Genomic DNA, 14,033 nt, shown 5'->3' on the forward strand with positions numbered 1-14,033 from the left:
TGCTAGTAAGAGAAAAGGTTATTCTTATGTCTTGATTTCTCTGTAGCGACTGCTAATTAGTGCCAAGAGTGGTAGGGAAATTGTGATGGGAGCTTCCATTCAACATGAATTAGACTCTTTTCAGATTGACTTTAAAAGAGCTGTCATGTGGTTATAAATTTTGGCCAGCAATAAAAGATTTAAACCAGCGACTCAAAAGTGAAATGCAGTGGGGCCTGTGTTCCTAAGTCACCCAAGGAGAAAAACTTTGTACCACATTACCAGTTCCCTGGGCTTCGGGAAAGTGAAACAAGCACTTCTCTTTTCATTACCTGGGGTATGAAAGCTAGGCACATCTCATGGACTCCTTTATTGGTGTCTTCCTGGATGTAAATATGGAGATAATATGAGGTAACCTTGGCCACATAGTAAATAATCAAAAAAACTCTGGTTTTGTCAGAGTAGTTTGCAAAGGCTGGCAAAATAATGTTTTGCTATCCTCGCTTATGGTGGCTGCTCAGAAGAAAAGCTAACTAAGCTACAAACAGCCACCTGAGAGGGAGCCTGAGGCAGCCTATGTGACGGTGTGTGCCACATGCCTCACACAGCAGAAAACTTATATGGGGAAAAGGGGATGGGAACCAGTGGCCAGGGTTTTCACAAGGACATTTGTGTCTGGGAACCACAAAAAAACCATGATCCAGTGGGAAAATCAGCTACATGGATTCAGCTCATGCATTGTTGAGGCAATCTCCTAAAGGTAAGGTGCTGGGTTTGTGCTTTTTCTGTTTGCCTTAGGGGAAATCTGAGATGAGCCCATAAGCTTTTAGGATCCTAATTTGGGTAGTGGAGGGTTCCAAAGGCCATCAGCTCTGTTACTCATGAAAAGTTGGGAATCCTATGTATAGGGGAGGAATTTTCCCTCTCTGATACTGATAAAGTCAAGTTTATTTATCACTCTATCAGCACCATCCTAATTAATTTATTTTGCTTTTTATCTATATTTTTCAGATGTTGAGTAGAAACAAGGAAAACCATTGTTATTTCAGCTAAATTTAACAATTATCAGTCCTATTAATCCTATAAATTGTGGTAACAAGCTAAAGACTATAAACCATTTATAGTAAAACAATACTTCTGCATTTCCAAAGTCACCATCTCTTTGCTCTGCTATTTTTTATCATGAGACTCTTCAAATTGTTGAGCAGCGAGTATAAAAATACTGTAAAATCGGTACCAAAAATAATGTCACCTTCCAAAGTATCAGATTAGGGTTTTTAACAGAGCTGAATGCAGATAATCCACCATTTTGCATTAAAAGTCATAGGAGTTGGGAACTTGCTGAGTCACAGCCAAAACTTTCTGTTGAATTTCAATGTCTTAATGCATGAAGAGTAGAATTTTGGATGTAATCAGAACTTCCTTAACTTCAGAATCTTGCACTGAGTTTGTACCATACCAGCAATGCTCCACTCTGTACTCTGAAAACGTAAAGTAGGATGTAAATACTCTTGTTAGTATTGATACCTTTTGTGCGTAGCATGGATGAATAGGTTAATCTTACTAATTACTATAAGATTTAACTGGAGATGCTCAGGTCTTTAACTTGAATAAGTTTTGTTTTTCTTCGTTAATTAATTGTTCTGGGGTGGGGTCGGGGATGAGGGGGTGAAGTAAGCATGCTAGCCCAGGGAGAGAAGACAACCCCAGCCTATTCTCGCTGCAGCAGTTTGGGGCCATCTGAGAAGTATCTGTCCATGATCACTGAAGCTTCATTTGGCACAGCTGGTGGAGTGTGCATGTCCCCTCCCCCACACTGGGGGACAGCAGACACACAAACAGATAAACTCTGTGAAATATGTAGTGGATATCTGTCCGTTTCTCCGTCCCTGCCCTCTGCTGGCCCGATGGGGTTATAGCTGCTCAGGTCTCCATCTCTGGCTCCTTGCTGGGCTCATTATATGGTACAAATGTCCCTCCTACTAGACCCCTCCCTTTTCATTTTATGAGGAACAACCAAATTCCAAGCATATCCCATTGTCCTGGCACAACCAAAGTCTTCCCTAGCTTTAAGTTGTGATTAGTGGAAGCAGCATACTAAATTTGGGGGTTCTAGTTCTTACCATTTCGGAGGAGTTCGTGAACAGACTCACAGACAGATGTGTGCATCCACACACACACACGAGTTTCTAAAATATATTGGATACTTATCACAAAGTAACTAGTTGGCTATTTAATGTATCTATTTAGATACTGCATGGAGTGCTCTTCTGCTATCTGCTTAACATTTTCTTCTCAGAGTGGAATGACACTGCATGCCATTCAACATCTTACTTAACATGAATTCTAGTGGTGGAACAATAATTTAAATTAACAAGCTGGGCTTATTGAGTCTAGGAGTGATTTAGTTCTGCTCAACGCAATTTAACTCCACTGACTTTTTTTGACATTATACCAAGATTAGCATCCACCATTTGAAAAGTTACTACAATTATAATAAACAGGAGCCTGGAGTTACTGCCATATGGTTGGACACATAGAACATGAATCTGTTGCGGCAGTCATCACTATCATGTGCTTTGGACCTCACCTAATTACATGAGATTTTTAAATAAGTGCTGAGCTGTCTGTTTGTTTGTTTGAAAGGCTATGTGCTCAGGCTGCATGCCGATTGGCTGAGCGGTAGTCAGGGGGAGGGGCTCTCTCAGGTAGGCCAGAGCTCTAAAGCCCTGCTGCCAAGTGACCAGGGAGCATGCGACTGGGTGCATGTGAACAGGGTGGTTGCTAACAGGAGGGAGTTTTGAGAGGGGCTCTCCTGGGGAAGGAGGGGGCAAACTACAGCACCTTTGGGTAAGTGGCTCTCTGGAGTGTTTGGGTGCCTGGGTTTGTCTGTTTGTTTGGTGTTTGGAGTGCTGAGCTGTCTGTTTGTTTGTTTGTTTGTTTGAAAGGCCATGTGCTCAGGCTGGCCATGTGCTCAGGCTGCGTGCCGATTGGCTGAGCGGTAGTCAGAGGGAGGGGCTCTCTCAGGTAGGCCAGAGCTCTAAAGCCCTGCTGGCAAGTGACCAGGGAGCATGCGACCGGGTGCATGTGAACAGGGTGGTTGCTAACAGGAGGGAGTTTTGAGACGGGAGTTTAGAAGGGGAGCTTAGAGGGAGCTAGTTACTTCTTCAGGTGTAAGAGGCAGCATCATCCCCAACTGCTGGCTGGAGCTGAGGGACCCGCTGCAGCATGAGGAGCTGGGGGGGCGAGATCGAGGGATGTCAGTGGTGGGCAAGTGGTTTGGGAGCGTCTGGTACGGCTGTGAGGATGGCAGCACCCACAGAGGCTGCTTGTGGCATGCTGGCCCACACTGCATGGCTTCCAGGCCCAGTCCTGCGCTCCCTGCATGCACGCACCGCACCAGATCGGTGGGGCTCCAGGGACAGCTGTAGCCAGATGAAGAGTTGGTAGCTTTGGCTGGGACCCAGGGTGTGGCTGGGCTGCGAGATCGGCGCCTCCCTGGAGGACGTGGGGCTGCAGCAGCCTGTGGCCAGGTGCAGAGAGGCCAGGGGAAGGGGGACCTGGGGGCAACAAGAACTGATAGGGGGCAGTATGGTGCAGATGGGAGACATGGGAGTGGATGGGGGAAAAGGGGACAGGGAGGGAGGATCTGAGGGGTGATGGTAGCCGGTGAGAGGCAGAGGGGTGGGGAGGAGGGTCCTGGGGAGGCAAGGTGGTCATCACGGGGAGCTTTGGGGACATGTGGCGCCAGGGAGGTGCAAGAGGTAGTGGGACCGTAGCCATGTTCTCCATGCCCCACTGCCTTGTGGGTTATCCTGGAAAGGAGCAAGGCTAAGGGTATAAACCCTGACAGAAAATCCAGAGGGGAGTCCTAAGGCGGTTCTGTGCCAACTTCTGGCATTGACCTGGCAACTCCTGCACCTGAGCTGGTACCAGACGTAGAGGTTGTCCTCTCCTTTGGACTATATCAGTAAAGCCGAGAGGGGAGCACTGGCGTGTGGGCAGCCCAGGGTCCCAATAATCGCCCAAGCTCGTGCCTGGAGAGGTACTCCAGCATTGCTAACAGCGTTGAACCAACACGGGAAGTAACAGATACTGGTTATAAGCTATTGCTCGACTGGCATAGAGAACGAGTGCCAGGGGTTGCCTCCGACGGTGGGAGAGATCGTCGCATCTCACTGGACAGTCACCGCCCGCCTCAAGCTGGACAGCCTCCAGCCAGTAGGGTACTGTCCCGCCACAGTTCACCTGCCTCACTGGGTGCGTGAGGCTTAAGGTTCCCAAACCTGACAAGTGACCTGAAAGCTGAGCACCAGGCAAACCAACAAGAAAAGGAAACCATCAAAGTTTTAAGCTTGCTTGCTGGAATGTGTGGACCATGCTGACAGGTCTGACTGAAGATCTTCAGGACATCAGCGAGACCCAAAAGACCGCTGTCATCGATGACGAACTGAAGAGGCTCCAAGTTGACGTTGCTGCTCTGCAAGAGACACGTCTTGTAGATTCGGGATCTCTAAAGGAAAAGGACTACACCTTTTTCTGGCAGGGTAGAGCCTGAGAAGAACCCAGAGAGCATGGTGTTGGCTTGGCCATCAGAAACACCCTTCTACAAATAGTGGAATTAGTCATGGGTGGATCAGAAAGACTCCTTCAGGTCATACTTCAAACTTGCGCCGGTCCTGTCCACCTGATCAGCGCTTACGCCCCAACCCTGTACGCCACACTGGAAGTAAAAGACAAGTTTTATGATGTGCTTAGTGCTGCCATAGCACAAATACCTGCTTGCGAACAACTGTACATTCTAGGTGACTTCAATGCGAGAGTTGGAGCCGATCGTGACTCTTGGCCTTCCTGCTTAGGCCACATCGGTGTGGGAAAAATGAATGAAAATGGTCAGCGTCTTCTCGAACTTTGCATGTACCACAATCTGTGCATCACAAACACATTTTTCCAAACCAAGCCACAGCACAGAGTGTCATGGAGACACGCACGCTCAAAACACTGGCATAAACTAGACGTGGTCATCACTAGACGTGATAACCACAAAAACATCCTTCTGACACGCAGCTATCATAGTGCTGACTGCAATACAGATAACTTGTTAGTTTGCTCCAAACTCAAGGTGCTTCCCAAGAAGCTACACCGCTCTAAACCAACTGGAAGGCCCCGCATCAATGCCAGAAAGACGGCTAACTCAGAGAGAGCTGAAAAGTTCAGAGCGACCCTCGAGGAGAATCTCTGCAGCAACCCTGGGGGTGCCGATGTGACATCCAGATGGCAGCATCTGAGGGATACAATGTACAACACGGCCTTGTCGGTGTTTGGAAGAAGAGCTAGAAACACAAATGACTGGTTCGAAGCTAACTCCGATGAGATGATTCCAGCCATCGAAAAAAGCGTGCTGTGCTCCTGGAGTACAAATGTTCGCCGAGCCAGAATACCCTGCAAGCGCTCAGAGCAGCCAGAAAAACGGTACAGCAGACGGCCAGGTGCTGTGCCAACAACTGCTGGCTCGAGCTATGCAGCAGCATCCAGACCAGTGCTGACTTTGGGAACCTCAGGGGAATGTACGAGAGCAACAAGAAGGCATTAGGACCCACCCAGAACAAGATGGCACCTCTGAAATCGAAATCTGGTGAAGTCATCACTGACAAAGCCAAACAGATGGAGCGCTGGGTCGAGGACTACTCCGAGCTGTACTCACGCGAGAACATTGTGGTCGACTCAGCCCTCAATGCAGTCGAACTCCTACCACTAATGGACGAACTGGACCAGGAACCAACTGTGGATAAACTGAAGAAAGCCGTCGACAACATTGCAGTAGGAAAGGCCCCGGCCCAGGACGGTATACCACCAGAGGTAATCAAGTGTGCCACAGACACTCTCCTGGAACCCCTACATGAGCTACTGTGCCTGTGCTGGAGAGAGGGAGAGGTTCCACAGGACATGCATGACACTAACATCGTAACCTTGTATAAGAAGAAAGGAGACAGAAGTGACTGCAACAACTACCGTGGAATCTCCCTCCTAAAGCATCACTGGAAAACTGTTCGCTCGTGTCATCCTCGGCAGACTCCAGAAGATGGCTGAGAGGATGTATCCTGAATCACAGTGCGAATTCTGCACAGAGAGATCTACCATCGACATGGTCTTCTCTCTGAGGCAGCTGCAGGAGAAATGCAGGCAGCAGAGGAAGCCACTCTATATTGCCTTCATCGACCTAACCAAGGCCTTTGACTTGGTCAGCAGGGATGGACTGTTCAAACTGCTCCACAAGATAGGCTGTCCGCCACGGTTACTCAAGATGATCCAGTCTTTCCATGAAGACATGAGAGGAACCGTCCAATACGATGGCACATTATCAGATGCTTTCAGCATCAGGAGCGGCGTCAAACAAGGACGCGTCCTTGCTCCGACGCTGTTCAGGATCTTCTTCGCACTCCTCCTTAAACACGCCTTTGGATCTTCAACAGAGGGCATCTTTTTGCACGCAAGATCTGACGGGAAACTGTTTAATCTTGCAAGGCTGAAAGCTAAATCTAAGGTGCGGGAAGTCCTCATCAGAGATATGCTGTTCGCAGATGACGCTGCTGTCGTGTCACACGCAGAAGACCAGCTTCAGAAGCTGCTGGATCGGTTCTCCAAAGCATCCAAGGACTTTGGGCTCTCCATCAGCCTAAAGAAGACAAATGTACTTGCTCAGGACGTTGCTGATTCTCCATCAATCAGCATTGACAACTATATGTTAGAGGTCATCCATGAGTTCGTTTACCTCGGGTCCACCATCACTGACACCCTGTCCTTGGAGACCGAGATAAACAGGAGGATCGGTAAAGCAGCCACAACTCTGTCCAGACTCGGCGAGAGAGTGTGGAATAACAACAAGCTGTACACTCACACCAAAATGCAAGTCTACAGAGCCTGCATCCTCAGCACCCTCCTTTATGGAAGTGAGACTTGGACCCTGTACGCCCGCCAGGAAAAGAGGCTGAATGTCTTCCACTTGCGCTGCCTCAGGTGCATCCTGAAGGACAGAGTGTCCAACACCGCCGTCCTTGAGCAAGCTGGAATCCCAACTATGCACACCCTCCTCAGGCAGCGGCGGCTCCGCTGGCTTGGCCATGTCCACAGGATGAATGATGGAAGGATCCCAAAAGACATCCTGTATGGCGAGCTAGACTCTGGCAAAACACCTCCCGGACACCCCCAGCTGCACTGTAAAGATGTTTGCAAGAGAGACCTCAGGGAAGTAGACATCAAGCCAGACAGCTGGGAGGAGCTGGCAGACGATTGCAGCAGATGGAGGCAGGAACTATACAAGGGCCTTCAGAAGGCTGAGTTGAGGATCAGACAGCTAGCAAAGGAGAAACGAGCCCGCAGAAAGCACAGCAAGGACCTGCCAGACACCTATTACATATGCAACAGATGCAGCAAGGACTGTCATTCTCGTGTGGGTCTTCACAGTCACAGCCGATGCTGCAAATGAGGATGCCAAACGGAACTACGAAGGGCGCGATCCATAGTCTATGTAGACTGAAGGATGCTACTACTTTAAATAAGTAGCAGTAATAATCTTTTATAAATATCCAAAGTGCAGGTGCTCTTTTTAACTTAATTTCAGGATATGTTTTATAGTTAAGATAAAAAGCTTTATGCTTTCAGGGGTTGAGTCTAATCTCACTTAAACTGGCCTAAACAGAGAGCAGTTAGTTCATTTGAAAATAATATAGTTGCAATGGTATAAAACTAGGGTAAGTGATCTTGTCCATTCCTTCTACTCCCTCCACTTGTACTTGTTGCTTTTGGACCTCCAACGCCTCCCATCCTCTTCCTTTTCTGTATTTGGCCCTGGTGTAAGTCTTTATTGTATTATATCTTTTTGTACCCCTTTGCTGTTCTAAGCTTCACCAGACCACTGAACTTGTTCCTGTTGTCCTTTTATCACTGCTGCTTTGAACTTCCAACTCCCTCCTACTCTCCCTTATTTCTTCCTCTTCTTCCTGTTCATCCTTTCTCTGATTTCCCCTCCGACTGCTTTGGCCCTCTCCTCACTTCTGTTACTCTGGATGTCCTTACTCTGAGCCTCCAGCCTTGCTCCCATTCTGACACATTCCTACTTTTTCACAGCTCCTGCTGCTTAATCTCCTTTCTTTTTACTCCTGTTGCCATGGTCCTCCTGCTGCCCTCTGCACCTCTGAGTTCCTTGCTGGGCCTGCAGGTCTGAACCCTTTTGTGTCTTCTCTTGTACTCCCAAGAAACAAATTAAAAGCTACTCTATGCAAGCGATAAAGAACGAGGATAACTGAGACCTATCGCTCTACATACAAAAGCATCAACACTCCATTTTCAATTATGCAGTTCAACTACAGTAAAATCTTTCATATCTGGCAGCCCCGGGACTGGGAAGTTGCTACATATTCAAATGTTCTGGATAATACAGCATATGTAGATAATAGATAATAGATAACAAGATAATAGATAACATGTAGCACTGCAAAACACTAAAGAAAAACAAGATTAGATATTAAGAAACAAACAAAAATATTTGCAGTGTACTTTATTTACCAACAAGAGTAGCATTGTACATTGTAAACGTATATTTGCTGTATTTACTTCCACTATACTGTGCTTATGGAAAATGTAACTAAAATTGATTTATGGTTAAAATGCTGGTTATCTGAGAGTTCTGGATAATAGAACGCCGGCTGTGAAAGAGTGTACTGTATTAGGGTTTGTATAGTAAAGAACAAGGGCTTTTTATTGCTGGAGTGCCACATGGAACAACGTTCCAGCACCTTTTTCCTGGCACTGCTGCCATTTTGGAAGGTGGCTGGCCTGTGCTCCCTGTTTGCCACATGTGGTAGTGGCAAACAGGGCAGCAGGGGGTTGCAAAATCTGGCTCAGCAGAGCTGTGCACGTGGAGTAACCCTCTCCCTGCTCTGTGCCTGCCTGGCTCCTCTGGTCCTGGTGTGGCTTCTGAGGCTTCACCTGCCCCATCACCAGCAGCCAGGCTGCCTCTAGTTGGAGTGGCCCTAGGTCAGTAACTCACCTGGCATTCACCGGGGGGGGGGGGGGGGGGGCGACAAGGGCTGGAGATACCTGGCTCTGGGGAAGGGGGAGGGCATTCATTTGGGTGGGCTGGGGGAGCATGTTTCTGGGAACGGCATTGATTTAGAGCTAGGAGGGGGCCAGGGGTACCTGGCTCTGGGGGAAGGAGAGGGCATTAATTTAGAGTGGGGCGGGTGACTGGGGGTGCCTGGTTCTGTGGGTGCTGGTTCTGGGGAAGGGCATTGATTTAGAGCTGGGAGTGGGGTTGGGGGTGCCTGGTTCTGGGGGAGGTAAGAAAAACGGAGCTGGGGGGGCAGAAGAGGAGAGGGGGGCTGGTGTGGGCCCAGAGCTGGGGGGAGGTGAGAAGCGGGGGGCTGGAGTGGGCCTGGAGTGGCAGGAAGCAGGGGGCTGGGGTGGGCTCAGAACTGGGGGGGAGCAAGGGGCTAGGACAGGCCCAGGGCTGGAGGGTGTGGGGGGCTGGTGTGGAGCTGGGGAGAGGTGAGAAGCAGGGGGCTGGGGTGGGCCCAGAGCTGGGGGCGTGGGGGCTGGTGCAGGCCTGGAGCTTGAGGGAAAGTGAGAAGCAGTAGGCAGACCTGGAAGCTGTTTATGGGGAAGGGGGTGGGTCACGCTCTGTCCATGAGCACCCACAAGAAGTGCCCTTTGGGGTAGTGCCAGGAGGGAAGGGGTGCCTAGGCCAGAGGGTGATGGCTGGTGGACCCTGCAGTGCTGTGCTGATCTCTGGGGCAAGCCTGGGGCCCATGGCCTGCTGGGTTGTGTAACTCTGGGTTGTGTAACTCAGGCTGCCCTGAGGATGCCAATAATGTGATCTTGGCCCTTTCCCCATCCTTTGTGGGGCCAGCCCACTGGGGGACTGAGTCTGTGAGCCTGCTATGAGCTCTGCCATTCATGGTGGGGACAACTGGGGCAGCTGGAGCTGGGGAAGGCTGCGTTGGAATGTGGGCGTTTGAAATTAGTGTAATTGTAAGAGCAGAAGAGTTCTGAAGTGAACGCCCAGCCCAATGAATGGGGTATCGAATAAAGATATCTGAAGCCAGAGTCATTGGAGCATGGGAGTGGAGACTCTTTCTTTGACCTTCATTGTCAGCATGTGCCAGCAGAGTACAATGCCTGAGTTCAGCTATACGACAATGTGGGTTTTGGCAAATATAAGTAAGCAAATGTTCTAGGAATTATTATAAAATAAAATGTTTTGTGCTTTCTTTATCTGCATCTTCAGAACTGCAAATATTAGTGGAGAATGAAGGTGTTAGCTTAATTTCTTGCAGACAAAAAAGGGCTGCATAGAATACGCTTTGGTTTTTGTATATAACATGTTTGTGTAAATTGGCAGGTCAGAGCTTGACTGATTTGTGCTATGTTGTGGAAGCATCCTGTGTTTTTGTTTTTTAATGTGCCTGTTGCTACGTGTTTACACCAGAGAAGGCAAGCTCTAAGAAGCACATTTTGTATTTGGAGGGAAAGGGGTTTGTTATGGTTCTTATGGTCCTTAGTTCCTATGTGAGTTGGTTCCATAATTTCAGACTGCCTTCCTGACCCCCTCACCACAAAAAAACAAAAACAAAAAAACCTTAACATTCTCTGTGATATATACATGAACAATGTATTGGTTATGTGCGGTCTTTGAATGTGTGTTTCCTTAACAGTGATCCTAGCTCTCTAAATATCGCTTTAAGATGTGTATTTGCTCCTGGAAAACACATTAGAGGTTATGCCTGTAGTTTTGCTACCTGTAAATACTTCAAAGGAACAAAATTTTTCACAGCAGCAAGTTCTTCAAGTACAGAGAAATATTTTTTTACATAAAAAAAAATCTTAATCTTCTATATTGTCTCTAGGAAATTGCCCCATCTCAAAAAAATGTGGTGTAAACCCTTTTAAAAAATACTCCCCCAAGTTTCCTTCAGCCTTTTCTGTTTTGTTTGACTGACTAGGGAGCCTGACCTCATTGAAGGTAAGGAGGAAGCCTAGTGAGCAAAGCACATACACTATCATCAGCCACATGACTTTAAACTGGAAATCAGTGGGCCTCATAATAGGAAAATAAATGCTATCCACCTAGAAAACCCCTACAGAATTTGCAGGAAAAAAACCAATGGGGTTCTGTAAAAATGTAAGAAGGTTCTATAGAAACAATTCTAAAATCCTGCAGAATTTAATAGGAATTAGATCCTTTTCTTGGTATTTGGACTCATACGCAGAATTCAATAGTGAGGATATAATTTTCATTACTTTCTATAGAACTTTTCTAATCAATGCATATAGCTCAAGAATAAAAGCCAAATGGTTTCAAATTGCCACCTGCTTCAAAGTTCATTCAAGTTATTGCACCAACTCAGAAGGGAAACCGTAAATATCTTAATATTAAAAAAGCAACTTTCTTCCAAAATGTCCATTCTACAATTGCCTGGTGCCTCCCTTTGCACCTGAGGGGATGTTAATCAGCCTCAACACTCAGTATGTAGTGCCACATTGCTTAATTATATAGTGAAAGGGAAGCTAGAGAAAAAGTGGAAACTGTACATCATTTGATTAATGGCCCCATTTCCTTTTCTTCAGCACAAAGGGCAGGAGATGGAGGCAGATACAGCAGCAGCAGCTTAGCCTAAAGCTTCCAGTGTGACCCAGCGGCACCAGTCACCTGTAACATGCACATGCAGACTGCAGGTTAAATCAAGTGTCTTATCTTGTTGGACTCCTCTCCCTGTTTTGAGACACTGGGGCAATGCAAATACAGTAGACACTGGGTGCTTTCCCCCACGTTACACACTCCCCCAGCCTATGGAGTTCCTATCAGATATGCAGCTGACAGCTAGTTTCTGTGCTGTTTCCCACAAACTCCTTGATGCGGCTGGCATGTCAGGGCAAGGAGGTGTGGCTGGAACACATTGTTCTCCAGCTATACCCAGCATGTGGAGGGCTCCTCAGAAGCTGTTACCAGATGGTGGAAGTAACAGCAGCTTTGAGCAGGCTTAGATGACCTAGTGGTTAAAACATTAGCAGTTGCTTAGCACTTTGACTGTTGCTTTTATTGGAGGAGTGTTAGCAATGGTGGAAATTTGAGGGGGAAATGGTGAGTGGGAATACAGCCTCTGTTCGGCCACCTCTTTCTTTAGTGTTCTAATACTGCTACTTACTGTGCTTTCCTCAAGGACTTTGAAGCACTTACAGAGTTGCATAATTGTTGTTATCCCCATTTTGCCTGAGGAAATGGAGGCAGAGAGCTGTGATGTGAGTCACCCACATCTACAACCAATCCATGGCACTGGAGGGAATGGAACCAACCTCTCCTCATTCCTGTTCCCAGTATCTGCAGGTGCTTCCTTCCTTCTGTTTACAGGGAATTTCCTAATGGGAAGCTCTGAAAAATATGTTATTTGTTTTCACGCGAGCTTTAGTTTCCCACTTCAGAAAGTTTTAAAAACAGATTCTGGCTACGAAGGCTTTTCATGGGCTAGGCTTCTGCTTTGAACATGGCTCAGGTTAGGATTGCATGAAAGTGTTACTGTCAGATTGCTGTTTGGTGGTATCTTTCTGTAGCATTTCTCAGATGTCCATTGCTATGGTATCAAAGCATCCCAGTCCAGTCCCCAGCAGACAACTGTCTTTATCATAGAGTCTCTCACCACAATGACACTGAAGAACTATCTTTTTAGCATTTTTAGCATTGGCTGAAACAGAACCATCTTGTACTCCTAGAAGATGTACTTTTGTGCCAGCGCTGAGACTGCTTGACAGGCAAGTATGGGGAAGCTTGTACTGCTGCTGTCTGTGATGAACCACTTCTGTGGATAAACAGAGGACTTCCATCTCAGGAGTTTTCATTCAAAGTTATCCCATGAATACAAATTAGACACACAAACTATACATAATAAACCAACCCTACATATTGCACATGTGATGAACAGGGGTAACGTTTAATACTTGGGGTGGACCCATAAAATGTCTCAAATAATTACATGTATTATATGGATAAGTGCTAATTTTAGATCAGTCTGGTACAGGGGAGAAGTTAGTTCTCCATTAGCTATGTTAAAGAAGCTAGGAGTTCAATTCAAAGAATTGTTTTAAACCTCAATATAGTAATTGAGAATAAACTGCAGGAAAAGTTGCAGGAGACTATGCTATCTTCACTTTCATCTGCAACATAGCTGCTCCTGTTACGCTACTACTGTTACTTAAGGTACAGTTATATTTGAACATGGCAATATGCTTTACAGAGACTGGTGCAAATCCTCTCATTAGTTTCCATACACTGCACTGAAAAGGTCCTTTTGGTGACTACCAATTGTATTTTTACATTGGTTTTCCATTTTAAGTCCATGTTATTGGCTCAAAGTCCATCAAGGGCTGGCATACCGGAGTCATGATAAACAAATTGTAAATCCTGTGAACTTCGGATCTGTTTGCAACATTTATTGGAAGATAAAAGTCAATCAAAATCAAGGTTTGCATTTACAGCTTCACGCCCCACGCCCCAACAAAAAAAACTAGGAGTGGATTTCATCTCCCCAGAGGAAGGCTCTGTGGGTATGGCAAGCCATTTCGTGGAGTCATGGGGTGCATCTTTACTAGGAAAAAAAGAGTTGTTCTTGAGTTAACTAATGAGCTAACATCCTAGTTAACGCGAGGTAGTTTCTAATTTTGACATGCTTTGGCAGGTCAAGTGAAAGACTATGGAGGAGTCTTGAACTTGTAATTCCTGTCTAAACCACAAACTAACTCATCTTCATTAGGGTTTTACTTCATGCTAGTTAACTCCACCTAAGAGCATAGTTCTAATTTTTGCCTCAGGAAGACAAGGTCTGTTAGAAGTACCCGAGATTCCAGGAGGCCCACTAGGGACTTTACTATAGTTACTGAGTTTATGTGGCAGGGACTCAGGCTCAGAGCCTCAAAGATATTTAGTTGTCTACATACTTTTAAGGATTTAGGCCTTAGATGCTACAGTGCGTGGCAGCACTACAGAACCTGCATGAGAGACTGGG

Source organism: Carettochelys insculpta, chromosome 14, assembly GCF_033958435.1.
Source record: "Carettochelys insculpta isolate YL-2023 chromosome 14, ASM3395843v1, whole genome shotgun sequence".
Lineage (NCBI taxonomy): Eukaryota > Metazoa > Chordata > Testudines > Carettochelyidae > Carettochelys > Carettochelys insculpta.